This window comes from Sturnira hondurensis, unplaced genomic scaffold (assembly GCF_014824575.4).
Source record: "Sturnira hondurensis isolate 20B ecotype Veracruz unplaced genomic scaffold, ASM1482457v3 Scaffold0004136, whole genome shotgun sequence".
Taxonomy (NCBI): domain Eukaryota; kingdom Metazoa; phylum Chordata; class Mammalia; order Chiroptera; family Phyllostomidae; genus Sturnira; species Sturnira hondurensis.
Genome location: NW_028076767.1, coordinates 39288175 through 39296230, shown reverse-complemented (window position 1 = coordinate 39296230; position 8056 = coordinate 39288175). Strand labels below are relative to the sequence as shown.

The window sequence follows — 8056 nt, the reverse complement described above, 5'->3', positions numbered from 1 at the left end:
GAAATGAAGGGAGATGCACAGGAAACCAATAGTGATGGAAAGGAAACGGGGACTCAAATCAATGGAATGGACCAGAAGGAAGAACAAAACATCCCACCAGAAAGGAATGAAGAAATGAGAATTCAAAAAAATGAGGAGAGGCTTAGGAACCTCCAGGACATCTTTAAACGTTCCAACATCCGAATTATAGGGGTACCAGAAGGGGGAAAGAAACAGCCACGAGTGGAAAACATATTTGAACAAATAATAAAGGAGAACTTCCCCAGTCTGGCAAAGGAAATAGACTTCCAGGAAATCCAGGAAGCTCAGAGAGTGCCAAAGAAGTTGGACCCAAGAAGGAACACACCAAGGCACATCATAATTACATTAGCCAAGACCAAAATGAAGGAGAGAATCCTAGAAGCATCAAGGGATAAGGGGACAGTCACCTACAAAGGAGTACCCATCAGACTGTCAGCGGATTTCTCAAAAGAGACCTTACAGGCAAGAAGGGGCTGGAAAGAAGTATTCCAAGTCATGAAATCCAAAGACCTACAGCCAAGATTGCTTTATCCAGCAAAGCTTTCATTTAGAATGGAAGGACAGATAAAGTGCTTCTCAGATAAGGTCAAGTTCAAGGAGTTCATCATCACCAAGCCCTTATTATATGAAATGCTAAAGGGACTTATATAAGAAAAAGAAGATGAAAAATATGAACAGTGAAAGGACAGCAAACACACAGCTATTAACAACCACACCTAAAACAAAAGCAAACCAAGAGGACAGCTAGATCAGGAGTGGAACCATAGAAATGAAGAACACATGGAGGGTTAGAAACAGGGGGGTGGGAGGGGGAGAAGGGGGGAGAAGGCACAGAAAATAGCATAGATGGTAGGTAGAAAATAGATAGGGGGGAGGGCAAGAATAGTGGGGGAAATATAGAATCCAAAGAACTTGAGACACGTGGTTATAAACTAAGGGGGGCAGAATGGTGGGGGAGGGAGGGTGTGGGTGGAAGGGATTGAAGGGGGGAATAGAACAACTGTAATGGTATAATCAATAAAATATATTTAAAAAAAAAAAGAAACAGAGACCAGCAGAGATGCACGACAGAAGCGATGACAGCCTGGATGCAATCTCCAGCCTAGGTGATAGGGATGCCTGTCACCTGCTTGGAAAGCTAAGTCATCATGACCAAGTAGTTCTCTGATACCCATTTGACATACAAAGCAAAGGAGGCAAGTGAACAGAGGAAATGACAAATAAGAGTCTCACTGTGGATCGGTGAGAAATCCTCATGCCTGGAGGATTTCTCAGGGCATCGAAATCCTCTCTTGAAACTCATCACGATGGCTTTTATTATGCACACTCCCTTTTAAATGGCTTTTTGATGGGAGCAAGCAGTGGCATTGAGAAAATATCAGAACAGTTGGCCATAAGAGAAAAGTGAGCTGTTCTTGGTCTCCTAACAGTGTTCCATTCCTCCTTGCCAGAAGTTCAAACAAATATCAGTCACAACTTCTCTGGGCCATTGATTTTCCAACCCATCCTCTACAACATGGGATGGAGAAGGTTCATTTCTGTGTGTCTGTTTAAACAATTGCTTATGTAGCTTGTAGGTCTCGAAGAAATGTAACATTGGTCTCCCTCAAATATAAGGACTTTACACTGTTTTTATTCATTTATTTCTTTCTTTATTTTCCAGAAATGTAAAGTCTGAGCCCCTTAGTTTGAGATGTATTAAGGGCCAAGAAATTAACTGCATAAAGTGACTCAGAAATTGGGACAATTACAACTTCTTGAAAAGCTGCAAGGAACTTCTGAGTCAAGGTCATTCAGCAAAGTTATGCTAAATGAAAATCCCATTAAGTTTTGTAAAACTGTTTTGCTTTGCAAGAAGTAAAAACATAGTTTAGAAACCAATGAGGAAACCTAGAAGGCATTCAGACAGGCTCCTCTGGACTAAGGACTTCAGCAGGTTTCTGCCTGTTACTGGAAGTCAAAACAACTAATGTCCATTCGTTCTTTAGTCTTTTCTACTCCCCTCCCAGAGCTCACAGTCTGCCTGCCTCCAGTTCCTCTGTGCCAGCATCTCTGTTAATGTCCCAAGAGGCTTCCTTTACAGCTGCGTGATCATCTGTGTATTATTAACTAACCACAAATTAAAGTCATTACTTGGTGCTTAATTTTATGTAACATTTCTTTGTAATGTGTATAAAAGAAATTTGTTTTTACAGGAGTTTGGTAAATAGCATGTGCCATGATTAATTTTGAGAATATAATGGGTCTGTTGATTTGAAATTAAATTCAGTACAACAATTTTCTTTAAAAATAATTTCTTAAATGACATTTCAAGGTGTGTGAGCCTTAAAAAAGTAAACATCCTGCATTGTTTTTTTATACCCTATCTCAGATCTATCTGTAGACTTTACCTGCTAAAGGACTACCTTTTATTTTTTTCTTAAATCACATAGGTACATTAAAGATCAGTAACACTCCAAAAACTATTTTTAGATCCTTTTTGGAACAAGATAGAGTGTGAATGAGTAAACTAACAAAAATAAGCAAAGCCTTAAATACTTGGAGGTCAGTTACAGTTGGGTCCAGTTCCACTCCATATGCTCCTCCCCTTCATACACACCAAGTGCAGTTCTGCCACAGGGCCTTTGCACTTGTTCCTTCTACCACCTGGGTTTTTGTGTGGCTCAAATCTTAAGCAGAGACATCTCTGATCATCCAAGCTAAGGCAGTTCCCTGCCTCAGTCACTCTCTGATATTATTTGGCTTTGTGTTTGGTTTGTTGTTTTTCCTCTGTCTCCTCCTACAGAAGGTAAGATCCTTGAGAGCAGAGAACTTGTCTGCCTTATTGTCCTTGACTCTCCAATGCCTAGAACAAAACCTGGTACGTCAGTCAGTGCTTCATAAATCTTTATGAAATAAATTTTGTTGCTTGCACACACTCCTATAAATAACTATGTTCCTAATGGAGAGAAAGCATAATTGGCTTGATAATTTTTCTTGAGGAAACAGAAAGAGAAATTTAGTGTTTGTTGGCTGGGCTTGAGATGCGTTGGTGAAAATGAATAATTAAAATGTGAACAAATTGAATGCCAGGGAAGGGCAGGAATAACATTTGTAAGTAATTGCTTACTTTGCACAAACACCAAATACCAGCTGAGAAGTGAAACCTTCAATCAGTTGGTACCTTCTGTCTTTTAAAACTCAACAACCTCCTCCAAGTGTTCCCAGTACAATAATTTAGCCAAGCCACTGTCTGCGTTGATAATAAACTAAAAATTGTGAAGAGTCCTTCAACTTTCATATATTCAATATTTAAAACAATTTTTAGGGTCAATATGGTGTTTCACTGCATTGAGACATTAGGACCATTGAGATGGAGGCTGCAATAATGTAACAGAGTTTCTGATAAAAAATACAAACTAAGAAGTACAAATTTCCATGTTAAGTGTAAAACTATATTTAAGTTTTAAGTTTTAGAATGTATGTGTCACATATATATATGTGTCAAATATATATATATATATATATACATACATATATACATATATATATATATATATATTTGAAACTGAGATATTCAGTCTGGATGATAGCAGACACAAATGTAAGATCAGTGAGATTAAGTACAAATCCTGTAGTTCTGAAAATACATCTCAGGGAGCAATACTAATTTACAATGTGGCTTAGGCTTAAGAAGTACACATTTCCTAGTTCTATCCACAGAAAGGCCTGGAAACAACGGCTAACCCAACATCAGTGAACTCCTGGAACCTCAATTGTGCCTCTAAACAAAATTTTCCACAAACAAACAAAGAAACAAAAACACCATGCCTCTTAGAAAAATGCTTTATTTTAGGCCTGAGGCAGGAAGGAGTCTCCAGTTCTTGTTATACCAGGCACCAAGGAAGCTGAGAAAAACCACTAGGGTCTGTCCACAGAACTTGGGTACCAGCTTAAAGAGGATCCAACTGGCCAAAATGAGATAATTTGAACATCAGTAGGATGATAAATGCAATGAATTAAAACATATCAAGTATATTTAAATCTGTAAGTTCAGTATGATAACAAAAACTAAACTCATTAATCACCTTTAGAGAATGCCAAAGAATCAATTTATTGTGTTGAAAGAACTGATCTCAGAGTAACCAAAGAGTCAAAGGAAAGTTTCTCTTTATAGAATTTTTCCAGCTAATAAATGAATAAAGAATGATAGAATTAGGATATCATCATTCTGCAACCTCATGATGAATTAATGGATCTGAGCAATGACCACCAATGACTGCCCGCATCACCAAGACAATCAAACATTGCGCACCTCCTAATGGAACTGCAAAACACCACGTATGAAATACTCTTGCTAAACTAATTGAACCTGAATCTTATCAAGCCTCTAGATCTAATGAACAAGTTACGGCTTACAGTAGCAGAGGAACACATTAAAAAGCATCACAGGGGCACAATCAGCAAAATCTAAACTATTGGAAACCTCAGGACAAACAGCTGGTTTCTTCAACAACAACAACAACCACCAAAACAACAAGTTGCAAGAAAAAATAAAGAGAGATGATAGGAAGGCCTACAAACTTTTTGTAAAATGCAAACATTTATTGGATCATATTTTAAAAGGCAGGTAGAATCACATTTATTTTCTTCATAAGTGTCACTATAAAGAGACTGAATTTCAGAGCTCGTGGTTTGCTTTGGAAACTTCTGAAGGGTTGACCATTAGCAGCCAAGCAAGCTTTTTCCTTCCCCTCCAAGTTCTCCTGCACTTGGGGGTAGGAGTGGGCGTTGGAGAGGAGAGGGTTGGTGACAATTGATGCTAAATAAACAGTATGCAGTTGGGCTTGCCAAATTCTCTCCACTTCCTCCCATAGGCAACAGGGCCACTTGGGTTATTCTTTAACTATGGTCATTGAGTAAGCAAGTACGGTAGGTTTATCGAACATGAAGAATGGAGGGAAGTTTCCATTGTAGATAATTTCCAATGGTGGGAGTGGATGAACTCAGCCTAATTGTTCAGTCCCTCCTTTTGCTGACCAGAGAGAGGTATACTAGCAATGGGACTCAAACACTCGGTCTATTGAGAGCTTGGTGTAATGCACTCAGTTCCTTCAATTTAAATGTGTTGGAAAAGCCATCTCTGCCATCTCTGGGTGGGGAAAAACAGTTCGTTTGTTACAATGGTACTGCACAAGGAAAACAGAAGTAGCAAAGAGCACTCAGTGTTTCTTTCCTCTTGAAAGCCGATGATCACCCCACTCCTGTCGGCTTTATAGTCCAAGCAAACTGAACTGAGAGCGCAGAGGGCAGTAACTGGGGCAGGGAAATGAGGAAACCTTTATCCAGATCTGTGGACCACTTCGGGCTTTCATGGATTCCCAGCATCCTTACTTTGCAGTTGAGGTAGTTATGGGGCTCGAACCTTTAAAAGTTCTGATCCTTTTGCAGTGTCGCACAGAGACACTGTGTTCTTTCCCAGCAGCACCCTCCATGCACAGAGAGCTTCCTCGCTGATGCTCAGCCACTTACCAAGAGCAAGAAGGCATTCTTGGAAGATGGGAACAGTTAGGCCATCTCCCGGGGGTCCAATGTTGAGAACATAGTTGTCTCCCAAACTTAGTATCTGAACCAAAACCAAAAAGGATTTCAGATTCATTTCACTGCCAGACATGACCATGTCCCCATGAAAGCCCTGGCTGACTGGTCGATGGCAATGCACATCTCCCACTGTGATCTAGCAAACTCCCTGGCTTGAATTTATCCTCATAGCTGCAGTATCTTCCATGGAAACAGAAACACTTCCAGCCCCATCAATCACTTACTACCGACACAATCTTGCCAGGGCTAACGTAGAGCTGAGGAACATAACTTGGAGAGTTCCAGTAAGTACCAGGACCTTCCCACCCGTCATGAGACCAAACAGGTTTGTACCTGTTACCAGAGTCATGTAGCTCTGGCATTGTTCTCTTAGTGACAAAACGCTGTACTTTGAAGCTGTATTTCTCATCAAGTAAGTAGAGTGAATGGAACCATTCTAAAAGTGAGTGATAGAGTTCACAATGTATGTTCCTCTTCCAGATAGTTGTTCCCACCGACTGAATTACAATGAGGCTTCAGCTCCTCAGAGTTCCAGTTCTAAGACAACCGTTGTCAGGATGACATCCAGGCCCCACGATAAGGCCATTCATTAGGGTGGGAGAGGTTGGCACAGTCGAAGCCAGGCGGGCAGTTGTCATGAACGAAGCACTGGAACCTGACCCGCTGCCCTCGCCGCCAGCGCCACTAGAACCCTGGCTGCCCTGGGCCGGCTGACCCCACACCCCAGGGCACTGACACCCTGAGCTTTGCCCGTGGAAGATTTGGTACATCCAGGGAGTGGTGGGGAAGGGCGACAGTGCACTCGGCTACTCCAGCTCGCCCACAACACCTGCCAATTACAACAGACTTTTAATTCACCAGTTCTAACAAATGGACCTGGTTTGCAAAGCAAACACTTTGTCATGTTTTGTTTTAAGAACCACTGTAGTGTTCACGAGAGTGGATGAGATCTGCTGTGTAAATCAGCATGAATTTAGGGCATGGGGGGGACAAACTGGGGAGGTTGAAAGTCCAGGCCCTGTGAGGTGGGTGTGGGATCTTCCCCACCTTTATGATACTCACCACAACCTCCTTTATCCACTGTCTCAAATGCGCCCCTCAGGGAAATATTTTGGTTTGAAAAGAATCTCAGAGTAGGAATCCAGAAAAAGATTAGCTGCATTAAAACCTGCACTCCAGTTCAAGGAGAGATGAAACAAAAGACAAAGCAGACATATCTCCAAATTCAATTCTCCGATCTCCAGTTATGCTTTATGGAGAACTTATGTCATTCACAAAAGAGATGTCGTTTCCCTGGGGGAGACGGCAGGTGTACATTTCCTCTCAAGGTTATTTAATTGCTGTCAGGAAGACATATGATTAACAAAACCAAATGCTGGAAATATGAAGTACAGACAATTTTAAAGTTGTTTATGTAGTTGATTACAGTATATCATTCAATGTGTTTATTTGCCATAAACCTGCCTATCACAAACTGTTCGCACACCTGTGCACCTGCCCCAAAACAGCCTACTGTAAAGCTGCACATAAATTCCCATCTGAGGGGATGGCCAGCACCCAGGACAAAGTAGCTTTCCCTGGTGACCTTTCAGGCCCCCCACCCCCCACCATGCGCAGGCTTTGCGCCGGCTTCATATCAGTGGTTCCACCCCTGAAGCTGATCCGTAGCGCCCCCAACTGATGAGAGCCCTTTGAGCTCTTTGGGAAAAAAAACAGCTGTATGAAAATGACAGTCCGTCGGGTTCCTCACTGTCCTTTATGACACTGCTGCTTACAGTGAGGCCCACCCTCTGTGATCCGTGGGTTACTGTCCGGGGATGAGAAATGCGCAGAGTTGAGAGGGAGCACTTAGAACTGTTGAGAGCCATTTGGAGGCAGAAGTTTGTTGAATCTAATTTTAAAAATGGGCCTTGAATTTTGTGTGTGTTACTTTTTATTCCATTTTAAGTTACTTTTATCCCATTTTACAAAGTACCAGGCTGTGGCAGATTGCAAATAAGAATTAATCCCCCACCACAGAAAGTTGGAGATGCTACTGTGGAGCAATGGCTCCACTGCAGCTCAGGTCTCAGGGCTTCGCCTTGACACTCGGACAATTCCCAAGGGACACCCAATGGCAAAAATGCGGAGCTGCAAAGATGACCATCCCAAAGGGTCAAAGGGTCACTCATAGGTCAGAAGCAAATTTCTAAACCACTGCACATGAGTTAGGTCCATGCAGGGGGTGGGAGATCTCATGGCACCTGCCCGGCTGACACTGGGTCACAACACAGCCCGTGGGCTTTTCAATAGTAGTAGGGGAAGCAGCAGCCGATAAGACTTACAGAGGATTTATTATGATGCAGATACTGTCTTAAATGCTTTATATGTACAATGTAGCTTTCATCCTCATTGGAGCAACATGTATTCACACCTACACATGTGCACAGGGAAGTATAGAATCAAGTCTGCTCAC

General features: G+C 41.8%; 1 pseudogene; it reads right to left on the bottom strand.

The window, feature by feature from the left end:
* Positions 1 to 5253: 5253 nt before the first annotated feature.
* Positions 5254 to 6141, bottom strand: LOC118985151 (tissue alpha-L-fucosidase-like; annotated as a pseudogene).
* Positions 6142 to 8056: the final 1915 nt, after the last annotated feature.